Raw genomic sequence first — 10,014 nt, 5'->3', positions numbered from 1 at the left:
CCTGCGGGAGCACAGCCCTGCCGACCTTGGTTTGGGATTTCCAGCCTCCAGAACTGAGACAGAACACATTTCTAGAATGTGAAGCCACCCTGTTTATGGTTGTTTGATGCAGCCCCCCGCCCAGGCCCCTCCCTGCAGACTGCCTTCTCCACTGTGGGGCGTTTCCACCAGATGAGCACCCCCCCACCCCCACCCCCCCATCTTGGGCCCCTCAAGCCAGGTGTGTGTATCCTGATGACCGCAGGATAGAAGACTGCAGCTTCACTAACTGAGCAAGAATGGTTAGGTCTGGGCTCTTGATTCAACTGGGGTCCCTCCGTCCACGTGGGCCTGAGCCTGACAGTCCCGAGCAATGGGGCTTGGCAAGCCCTGTAGGACAGGGTTAACTAGGGCTCGGAAAGTACGAGGCTCAGGTGCAGCGGACCCTCGGGGACGCCTGCACTGCCCAACCGGTAGCCCCGAGTTCCGGGGCCCCCCCCCGCAGTACCTGCCCGACCTGCAGCCCTGTGCTCGTGGGCCCCCGCAGGTGAGCTCCACAAGATGGCGCCCCGGGAGCGTGTCAGTGTGCAGGATCGCAGGAGAGCCTAGGCAGAAGCCCCCAATGGCTGCTCACTCCCTGATGGCTGGGGGGGTTGGTGCCCCGAACGCAGCAGGTGGCTTCTCCATCCTCAGCCCCAAACCTGGCACCTGCTCGTGGCAGCCCAGCTGCTGGGGGCAGAGAGGAGAGGCTGGGGGCAGAAAGAGAAGCCTGAGAATGGGGGAGAGCCGGCGGGCCTTCCAGGAGACGCCCTGTGTGCGGGGTGGGGGTGAGGGGACCAAGCCGAGGGCGGGGCTCTGCTGTCCTCCTGGGACTTCTAGCATGGAAATGCGCACGGAGGGAGAGGGAGGGTCTCTTTCAAGCTCAGGAGTGAGAAGGTAAAGGGATTTGGCAACAAGTAAAGGAAGCTAGAAAAACCTCCCTCCCTGAGCCCCAGTAATTGCAGTCCAGGGAAGTGAGCTTCTGCAGGTCAGCTCTGCATGCCCCACTTTCGCATTCCTGGTTTATTTAGCGCCTGTTCCTAACAGGCTGTGCCAGCTCCTGGCAGTCCATCCGCGAAAAAGGGGATTTCTTTGCCTTAATGAAACTTGGATTATGATGCGCAGTAAGAAGTAACTCGCTGGGTGTTGGGGGGCTGGACAGGAAGGACGGCCTGGGGCAGGGGCTTTCAGCTGGAGTCTGGAGCATGGTGGAAGGTGAAGTTGCCATTTTAAACCTAATTTTGTAATTTCAAGCTGGAGGAAGGGATATTTGAGCAAAGACAGAAAAAGGAGAGCGAGCCGTGAGTGTGCAATGTGTCTGGAATGTTCTAGAGACAGCCGAGGGGGTGAGTGGGGGGGAGAGGGGTGCGGGCCAGCGTCTGGCTGAGGTGGCTGTGAGCCGGAGCAGAGGTCCGTCCCAAGTGCTCTGAGGGCAGAACCGACAGGATTCCTTTGTGAACGACTGAGACACTTCGTGAAAGAGGAACAGGCCCTCCCTGGGGAAATTCTCCAGTTGTACAAACAATGGATTATTTTGTGCCTGTTAAATCATGTGCGGGGTCCTTCCCACTGATGGGGTATAGTCTCTGTGCCCTACTCAGTGGGGAGAGTATGTGCACACACAGACACATACGAGTGTGTGTGTTGCTGAGGCTGTGCGGGCTTGTTTCCCTCTGGAGCTTACATTTTTTAAAAAAGATTCTTATGTTTATGTAATCTCCACAGCCAGCGTGGGGCTTGAACTCACAACCCTGAGATCCAGAGTCACTGGCTCCGCGGACTGAGGCAGGGTGTGGGGGGGTTGCCTGGGAGGTTACCCTTCTGAGTCCTCCTGATTTCCGGCATGGTTTGGGGTCTTTGAGAGAGCCGTGCAGAGACTCAGATATGACCAAACAGCTTGAAGGAACTAAGGTTGACTTTATGAAACCTGGAGCCATAAAGCCCCTTGGAATTGCTGGCCTGATACCTTGCTTACAGAGTCCCAGCAGCCTCACCAAGTGAGTAAAGAATATCACTTCCTAGCAGGTGCAGGAACCTCAGGATCCTTTGGGAACCTCATGAGGAGGAATCTGCCCAGATCGGCAGATATTGCAGGCATGTCTGATGGCAAGTCCTTGGCTTAGCTTCTGGCCTGGAGATTCTACCAAAAGTTCTATCTAGACTCCTTCTAAAAAGTTCCAGCAAGTGGCTGGAACTGAGTCGTTGAGCATCTGCCTTCGGCTCAGGTCTTGATCCCAGGGTCCTGGGATCGAGCCCCGCATCGGGCTCCCTGCTCAGCGGGAAGCCTGCTTCTCCCTCTCCGGCTCCACCTGCTTGTGTTCCTGCGCTAGCACGCGCGCACGCACAAGCTTTCTCTCTCTCTCTGTCAGATAAATAAATAAAATCTTTAAAAAAAATAAAGTTCCAGCAAAGCAGATTTTTAAAAAAGATTTTATTTATTTATTTGAGAGAGAGCACAAGAGCGGGGGAGGTTCCTAGGGAGAAGTAGACTCCCCATTGAGCAGGGAGCCCGATGTGGGACTTGATCCCGGGACTCTGGGATCATGACCTGAGCTGAAGGCAGACGCTTAAACAACTGAGCCACCCAGGCGCCCCAGCAAAGCAGATTTTAAAAGATCTATATGATCAATCACTATTGTTGCTGAGTTTATGAAATAATCAGGCCAAGTTTGTTAAAATTATACTTGTTTTACAAACGAATTAGTCTTAAGTTGGCTACTTCTGGAAATAACAGTGATTTTAGTCAGAAAAATTATGTGTCAATAACACACCTTTACAGAGGTTAAATCGTAGTTTTGATTGTCTTTGAGTATTTGTTGTTTGCCTCAGCTGGACAAATTGAGAAACTTCAGAGGCATTACCACGATAGCTCTCGTATAGACCATCCTGCTTGTTATTCTATGGAGATAATAACAGGAGCCCATGGACACGTGATTCCTCAAACAACTAGAAAATGAGATTGATTCCCCAACAATTGTGTACCTCAGCGATCACCTTGACCACTTCTGTGTGGCTAGGATGACAAAATCGTTCCTTAAAAGCCAGAGCGTACCCCACTCCATGGGTTAGCCGTGGACTTGTGGAGATAATGGATGGCCCCACTTTCTTTGTGATTGGATTGGATGATGCACTTGGGGATGCCCTTATCCTGAGACAAGTCTTCTCCCACTTGCCAGTGATTCCTCCTAATTAGGGTAGTGTTAAGGCTTGACCTCAGACAAAGAAGGCTTCTTGATGGTTTTATTCCTTAGTCACATTTATCCTAGAAGTTACCTCTGTTGATATAAAATTACAAGTAGAGGCTTTAGCCAAGCATGCAGTGACCGCCTTTAACTAAGCGTGACATACACTCACCCACAAATGCAAAAGGCGGCCCTCCAAAACTGAAAGGCCCTTGATATCCCGACTGCCGTTCAAGGAGGCCCAGAAGCAGATGACTGGCTCCTCACGGGACTCAGGGACTATGTGGCCCTAACTTGTGGCCGTGGCTTCCCCCAGGCCGGATAGACTGCTGGACTCTGGGTTTTGCCTGGATGCACGGACACTTTATTAAAACCATTGCCGGGGCGCCTGGGTGGCTCAGTTGGTTAAGCGACTGCCTTCGGCTCAGGTCATGATCCTGGGGTCCCGGGATCGAGTCCCGCATCAGGCTCCCTGCTCAGCGAGGAGCCTGCTTCTCCCTCTAACCCTCCCCCCTCTCATGTACTCTCTCTCTCTCATTCTCGCTCTCTCAAATAAATAAATAAATCTTTAAAAAAAATAAATAAAACCATTGCCAACCCAGCCAACCTTCCCAATTGAAAACAAGGGTGGGCATGTTCTGTGTTTCACTGGTATGACCGTCTAGCATCCATCTTTGTTGCCTCGTTGGGCCTGGGGGATGTTGTCTGGCACACGGAAGCTCTTAATAAGTACGTGGTCAAAGCCCTAAATGACACTGAAAATAGCATTTCTCTACTAAATACTGACATAACACAAACGCGTAAGGCCGTTTTACAAAATAGAAAGGTGTTAGATGTTTTAACTGCTGCGCAAGGTGGGATGTGTGCTATTATAAAGACAGAATGCCGTGTACACGTTCCAGATTTCCACTAAATTATTTCTGGGTTTCCAACTGACATGAATACTCAATTGGCCCTTTCCAAGATCCCTGTCTTCCCTTTAATGATTTGGTTCAACTCCTGGACTGGAGAATGAGTTTTGTCAACTATCCAAGGACTCTTGGGGCACCTGGGTGACTGGGTCTGTTGAGCGTCTGCCTTTGGCTCAGGTCATGATCTCGGGGTCCTGGGATGGAGTCCCTGGTCGGGTTCCCTGCCCAGCGGAGAGTCTGCTTCTCCCTCTCCCTCTGCATCTCCCTGTGCTCTCTCTCTCTCTCAAATAAATAAATAAAATCTTTTTTAAAAAAAGAACTCTTATTTGGGTTTCTTTTTCTTTTTGTTCTTCTGATCATGTTTTGCTGTCTTCTCCCTTGTCTCTCCACCTGGTGCTGAGACTCCTTCGCTGCCATACCTTCCAGCCGACAGAAGATCCTTCCACCCGGGAAGATGCACACATGCGGTCTCTCTTGGATTCAGCTGCCTCTGCCTTTCATAACTCCCATGTCTATAGAAGCCCCAGCTGACCAATACTGAGCCACAGGTAGGGACATCTCTCCGCTCCTATTCAGCAGGAAGACGTTGCAGAAGGTGAGACCTTCCACTCTCAAAGACCTTAAAGATTTAAGGATCAAAATTGTTCAGGGGGGGATGATGTGGGAAACAAAGGCAGAAGAAAAATAAAATTTCTTACTACCTACAGCCCATTGGCAAGTCCTTGAAACAGGCAGAGTGACCTTCCTCTAGGGGCTCAGCTGCCTGGATGTTGACACTTCGCTAAGGGCAACAAGCAATTCTAGCCCGAACCCCCAGGATCCTGTAAGTCCACCTTAACATATAAAAACTCTTTTGGAAACCTTATCTCTGTCCCCGAAGATACATGTTGGCAATCGTTCTCCAAGCGTATGACCCAGCGATGTACATCTGAAGGGTCTCCTGACTGAGTTTTTATGAAACAGTAATAAATGACCTTTGCCCAACAATAGCTAACCCCCCTCGAGGTCCTGGAAACCTTGTTTCCAAAATTCCCTAGAGACTTACACTCTCTCCAACCCCCTCCGAACTTGAAAGTACATAATGGGTCACTCCTCCTGACCCCAGTGTGGCTTCTCTTTCTGGCCCCGGGGCCTTTCCCAAGCTTTAATAAAACCACTTTTCTGTAGCAAGGACATCTCAAGAATTGTTTCTTGGGCTGTGCGCCCTGGACTTCACCAACATTCCGAAACTACATCTAGCATTCCAGGGAATGAGCAGTTTTACAGGGTTTTACACTTTTTTACATCTTGTAAAAGCTCAAAGGATTGTAGATTAGCATATAGGCAGGAATCATAAGTTTAATGGCAAAGAATGTGGAGAGTAGAATTGGTCCATATGTTGAAGACAAGATGGTTTTCCTTTAGACGACTCATTTACAAAGCAGCTGCATAATGTATGTTTGGTGGGCCATAGATCAGGCTTTTGGTTTAAACAATGTTTCTGTGTGGTCATACTGACTTGGAAAGTAATCTGAAGTGGCTTCCTTATATCTCAGGCCTTAGAGAGCTTCTTCGGTCAGAGCCCCAGGGAGAGGCAGTGGCAGGACACGTGTGGACCCCATGCTCCCTTCCTGCTAGTAGTCTCCTAGGCTTGCATCTCTGGCACCTACTGTTTCCCAGGGGCTGTTCATCTCTTACTACCCTTCCTACACCTGCACTCAGAGATGGTAATGCTTACCCGTTTTCAGAAGGCCCCCTGAGGCTGTGGGGTTGGAGGCACTTGCCCTACTGGGTGGGTGACCCTGGGGCTCTGCACTCCCTCTGCTCTGGGTGGGAGGGCCAGGTCCTTAAGGTCTGGGCCCAGAGGCTGGTGGCCCCCCTGGGCCCTGCTGCTCCTCCCTAGGGAGGGGAGAGGCTGGAGGCTGGGCGGGTGCAGGCCGCCTGTGGGAGCAGCGGGAGGTGGGGTGGGGCTGGGTGAGAAGAGGCGGAGGGGTGGGAGGAGGAGCCCAGAGCTCTAAGTTTCCATTTCCTGCAGCCGGGGTGGGGCGGGAGGTAGGGCGGGGAGGGGAGGGGTGGGGCAGGCCAAAGGAGCCCCAGACTCGCCCTGCCCTGGCATCCTGCCCAGGCTGCAGTGAGGGGCCAGGCACACTGTGGTCAGGAGCCCAGACTCCCCGGCCTCAGCATCAGGTGCCCGGGTGACGGCCCCCCCATCTCAGTAGCCAAAGTCAGCTCTGTGTTCTGGCCCTGGTTTGCCGGCATCCCCGCAGGGAGGGGGTCTCTCTCTGGGGAGGGAATGGGTGTGTCCTGCCCCTGTTCCCTCGCCTGCCCCTCCCAGGCTGCTGGCTCTGCCTCCTGCACCTGCTAGCCTGGGAGGTGGACAGATCCTGCCTCAGCTCTGGCCTCCTCCTGTGGTGGCCTCGGCCCGGCCCGGCCCCGGGCCAGGCAGGCCCTGCGCCTCCTCTCCCCGGACCATGACATCTTTTAATGAGCTAGAGAAGAAGATCACCTACTAATGAGTGACACTGAGAATAACCCCTGAATTTTTGACAGCAACCAGAAAGCAGAATAAGGTAGATGACAACCTAGAGTTCTCTGTGCAGCAAAAGTACCAAAATAAAGGTGAAAGAAAACCATTGTCAGAGAAACAAAACCGAGAGTTTCTTACTTGCACTAAAGAAAGTGTAGGAAGTATTCTTCAGCCAGAGGGAAAAGGATACCACTTGTAAGGGAAGGATCCAGGAATGAGGAAAATACTGGTGAATAAGTGGTAAATCTAAATGAACACTGATTTTGTAAGAAGATTAGTAAGTGTGTCTTGTGGGAGTCAAATTTATAGAGGGAGAATTGAAATTCACAACACAGAGCTAAGTGCGGAGCCCAGCACAGCTGCAGAGCCTGCAGGAGGTGGGGTGGGGCCCGGGCACCGCCTTGGGCAAGGCCTCTCCAGCCCAGGACACCTTCGTGTGTCTGTGCCTTCTCCAGGTCAGCACTGCACACCTCCAAAGGGAATCTCCACTTCCAAACTAGTAAAGGGAATGACGAACAAAATACACAAAATCACCAAGAAAGGAGGCAAAGAGAGAAAAGAAGAAAGGAACATAAATGCATCGGGATAGATCATAAAAAATCATAGTAATATGGAGGATTAAAACTCAAGTATATCTCCATAATTTATTAAATGTAAATGGATTTAATGCTCCAATTAAAGATTTTTTTTAAAGATTTTATTTATTTATTTGAGAGAGAGAGACACAGTGAGAGAGGGAACACAAGCAGGGGGAGTGGGAGAGGGAGCAGCAGGCTTCCCGCGGAGCAGGGAGCCCGATCCCAGGACCCTGGGATCATGACCTGAGCTGAAGGCAGATGCTTAACGACTGAGCCACCCAGGCGCCCCTGCTCCAATTAAAAATTAAAGTTTTTCTGAATAGTTTTTAAAGACCCAATATATGCTGTTCCGAGAGGTCCACCTGAATTGTAAGACTCCGTAAGGGTTGAAGCAAAACCGTGGAACGTGGCGAGCCCTGAAATCTTTAAAAAAATCAATCTTGTGGGGTGCCTGGGTGGCTCAGTCGTTAAACATCTGCCTTCGGCTCAGGTCATGATCCCAGCGTCCTGAGATCGAGCCCCGCATCGGGCTCCTTGCTCGGCGGGAAGCCTGCTTCTCCCTCTCCCACTCCCCTTGCTTGTGTTCCCTCTCTCGCTGTGTCTCTCTCTGTCAAATAAATAAACAAAGGGTTTTAAAAATAATCAATCTTGTATAATTACATTGTCAAAAGACAAAACAGAAACCATACAAAGTAGTTTCTCCAATCACCATGCAATTATACTGTAAACCATTAACAGAAATACAGAAAATAGTCCTCTATTTGGAGATAAAGAAATATTTTTTTTTAAGATTTTATTTATTTATTTATTTATTTATTTATTTATTTATTTATTTATTTATTTATTTATCCCAGGACCCCGGGATCATGACCTGAGCCAAAGACAGAGACTTAACCATCTGAGCCACCCAGGCGCCCTGGAAATAAAGAAAAATTTTAATAAATAACTCATGGGTCACAGAAGAAATCAAAATGGGAATCAGACAGCCAGCTAACTAAATGATGAGGGACTTGCCAGCAACCGACCACACTTGGAGAGAACTGTATGGTCTTACCTTGGTACATCAAAAACAAGAAAAGATTCGACATTAATGAAGAAAGCGACCATCAAAAGGAGTTATAGAAAGAACGGCAAAATAAATCCCTAACAAATAGAAGGAGAAAGAAAGTGGAAGGGAAACTAATAGGAGATCAGAACTTAACCACACAGAAGCCATGCCTGCAGTGGACAGGGCTCCCCAAACAATGATTCGTTTGGAAACACGAATGGCATGTGTAAGTGTGGTGAGACTAGTCACGATAAAAAGGGGAACTAGCGGTCTCAGGAATGGGGAAATCGTGCGGCGGTCTGAGCGGCCGTGTCTCCCTCGAACCGGCCTCGGAGCTTAACCCTGGCTGGCATCTGAGTCCTGAGAGTCACGCCTTCCTGAATGGGACTAGTGTGCTTACAAAAGAGGCTCCCTGGGGCCCTCTAAGCCCTTGGGCCGGGTGCTGACGCCCAGAGCGGGCGGCTCTGTGCCAACAGGCGGCCCGACCTCAGCGGCCCCGAAGCTGACCCCCCTCCCCCCCACTCCCCGCCGTGGCGTTCGTGGCTCTAGCCCAAACAGATGAGGACAGTGCCAACACGTTTAAAACCTAACGCAAGGATTTTACTAACACGTTTAACATAAAAATTTGAAAATTTAAGTGGATGAGGAAAATTATTCCTCAAAAGCTAATAAAACCATTACAAGAAACAATAGAACACAAAAAGCTCTGTGTTTTTTGTTTTTTTTTTTTTAAGTTTTACTTCGACAGAGCTGTGCACTCACGGGAGGCCCGCGGACCCCGCGCTCAGCCTCCCCGCAGCCGCCCAGCCTCGGGGGCGGCGCGTGGCCCGGGCGGGGACACGGGTGCCGGTGCCGCTGGGGCCTCGCTCTGCGTCCCGCGGCCCAGGGCCCCTGCGGCCGCCGCCCCCTCGAGCGTGCGGAGCGCTCGCACCACGCACCGAGCGACTAAGCCCCCTCCTCGCACCGCGCCCAGCTCCCACAGCAGCTCAGCGGCTCTCCGCCCCGCAAACGGGTCACTTTGAGAATGGTGCTTGGTGCGCTTTCTTGCTTTTTGCTTTCCTGCCCTTTCTATGGAGAAGTGACCGACTGGCAGCCTGCCAGCGTCAGCTGTGCCGCGTGCGGACCTAAGTCACGTTTGCAGTGAATCGATGGCCAAAGCAGGCCCTCAGACGGCACAAATGTCCTCTCCTCGCCACAAGAACTCAGGATCCACTCCCTTGTCCGCTTGCAGAGGCGCCAGAGAGCCGCACTAGCCGCCTGGCGCCCACCGGACAGGCCAGCACTGCTTCTCTATCGCGCCGCGTCGGTCCTTTGGGCGCCCCTCCTCCATCTCCCCTCCCCCACCCCACCTGCGGAAACCACAGGTCTGATCTCTATCTCTGTTTTTTTAATGTGTGTGTGTGGTTTTTTTAAAAAGATTTTATTTGAGAGAGAGCGAGCGAGTGAGCGAGAGAGCGCGCACGAGCAGAGGGAGGGCAGGGAGGGGGCAGAGAGGGAGAAGTAGGCTCCCCGCTGAGCTGGGATTGGGGATTCGGGATTTGGGACTCGATCCCAGGATCCTGTGATCATGACCTAAGCCGAGGCAGAAGCTTAACCGACTGAGCCACCCCCAGGCGCCCAGATCCGATCTCTTTTTCTACAAGTTCGGTTTTTTTTTCTTCTTTCTCTTTTTTTTAGGTTCCATGTATAAGTAAGTAAGTGAGGTCGTCAGGTATTTGGCAGCGCTTGTCTTTCCCAGACTTATCTCACCAGGTCCATCAGGTTTCCGAAA

At 51.2% G+C, this 10,014-nt stretch overlaps 1 long non-coding RNA gene across 1 annotated transcript; it reads left to right on the top strand.

The window, feature by feature from the left end:
* The first annotated feature begins 1,129 nt into the window (after window positions 1–1,129).
* LOC113911248 lies at window positions 1,130–8,787 on the top strand. The gene is made up of 3 exons (XR_003516409.1): window positions 1,130–1,233; window positions 4,538–4,659; window positions 8,050–8,787. It is a non-coding gene; the product is annotated as an uncharacterized LOC113911248 (long non-coding RNA).
* The last annotated feature ends 1,227 nt before the right edge of the window (window positions 8,788–10,014 follow it).

Source organism: Zalophus californianus, chromosome 4 (genome assembly GCF_009762305.2).
Source record: "Zalophus californianus isolate mZalCal1 chromosome 4, mZalCal1.pri.v2, whole genome shotgun sequence".
In the NCBI taxonomy this organism is placed as follows: Eukaryota; Metazoa; Chordata; class Mammalia; order Carnivora; family Otariidae; genus Zalophus; species Zalophus californianus.
Note: the sequence above shows the minus strand (reverse complement) of the source record. Positions and strands in the feature narration are given on the sequence as shown.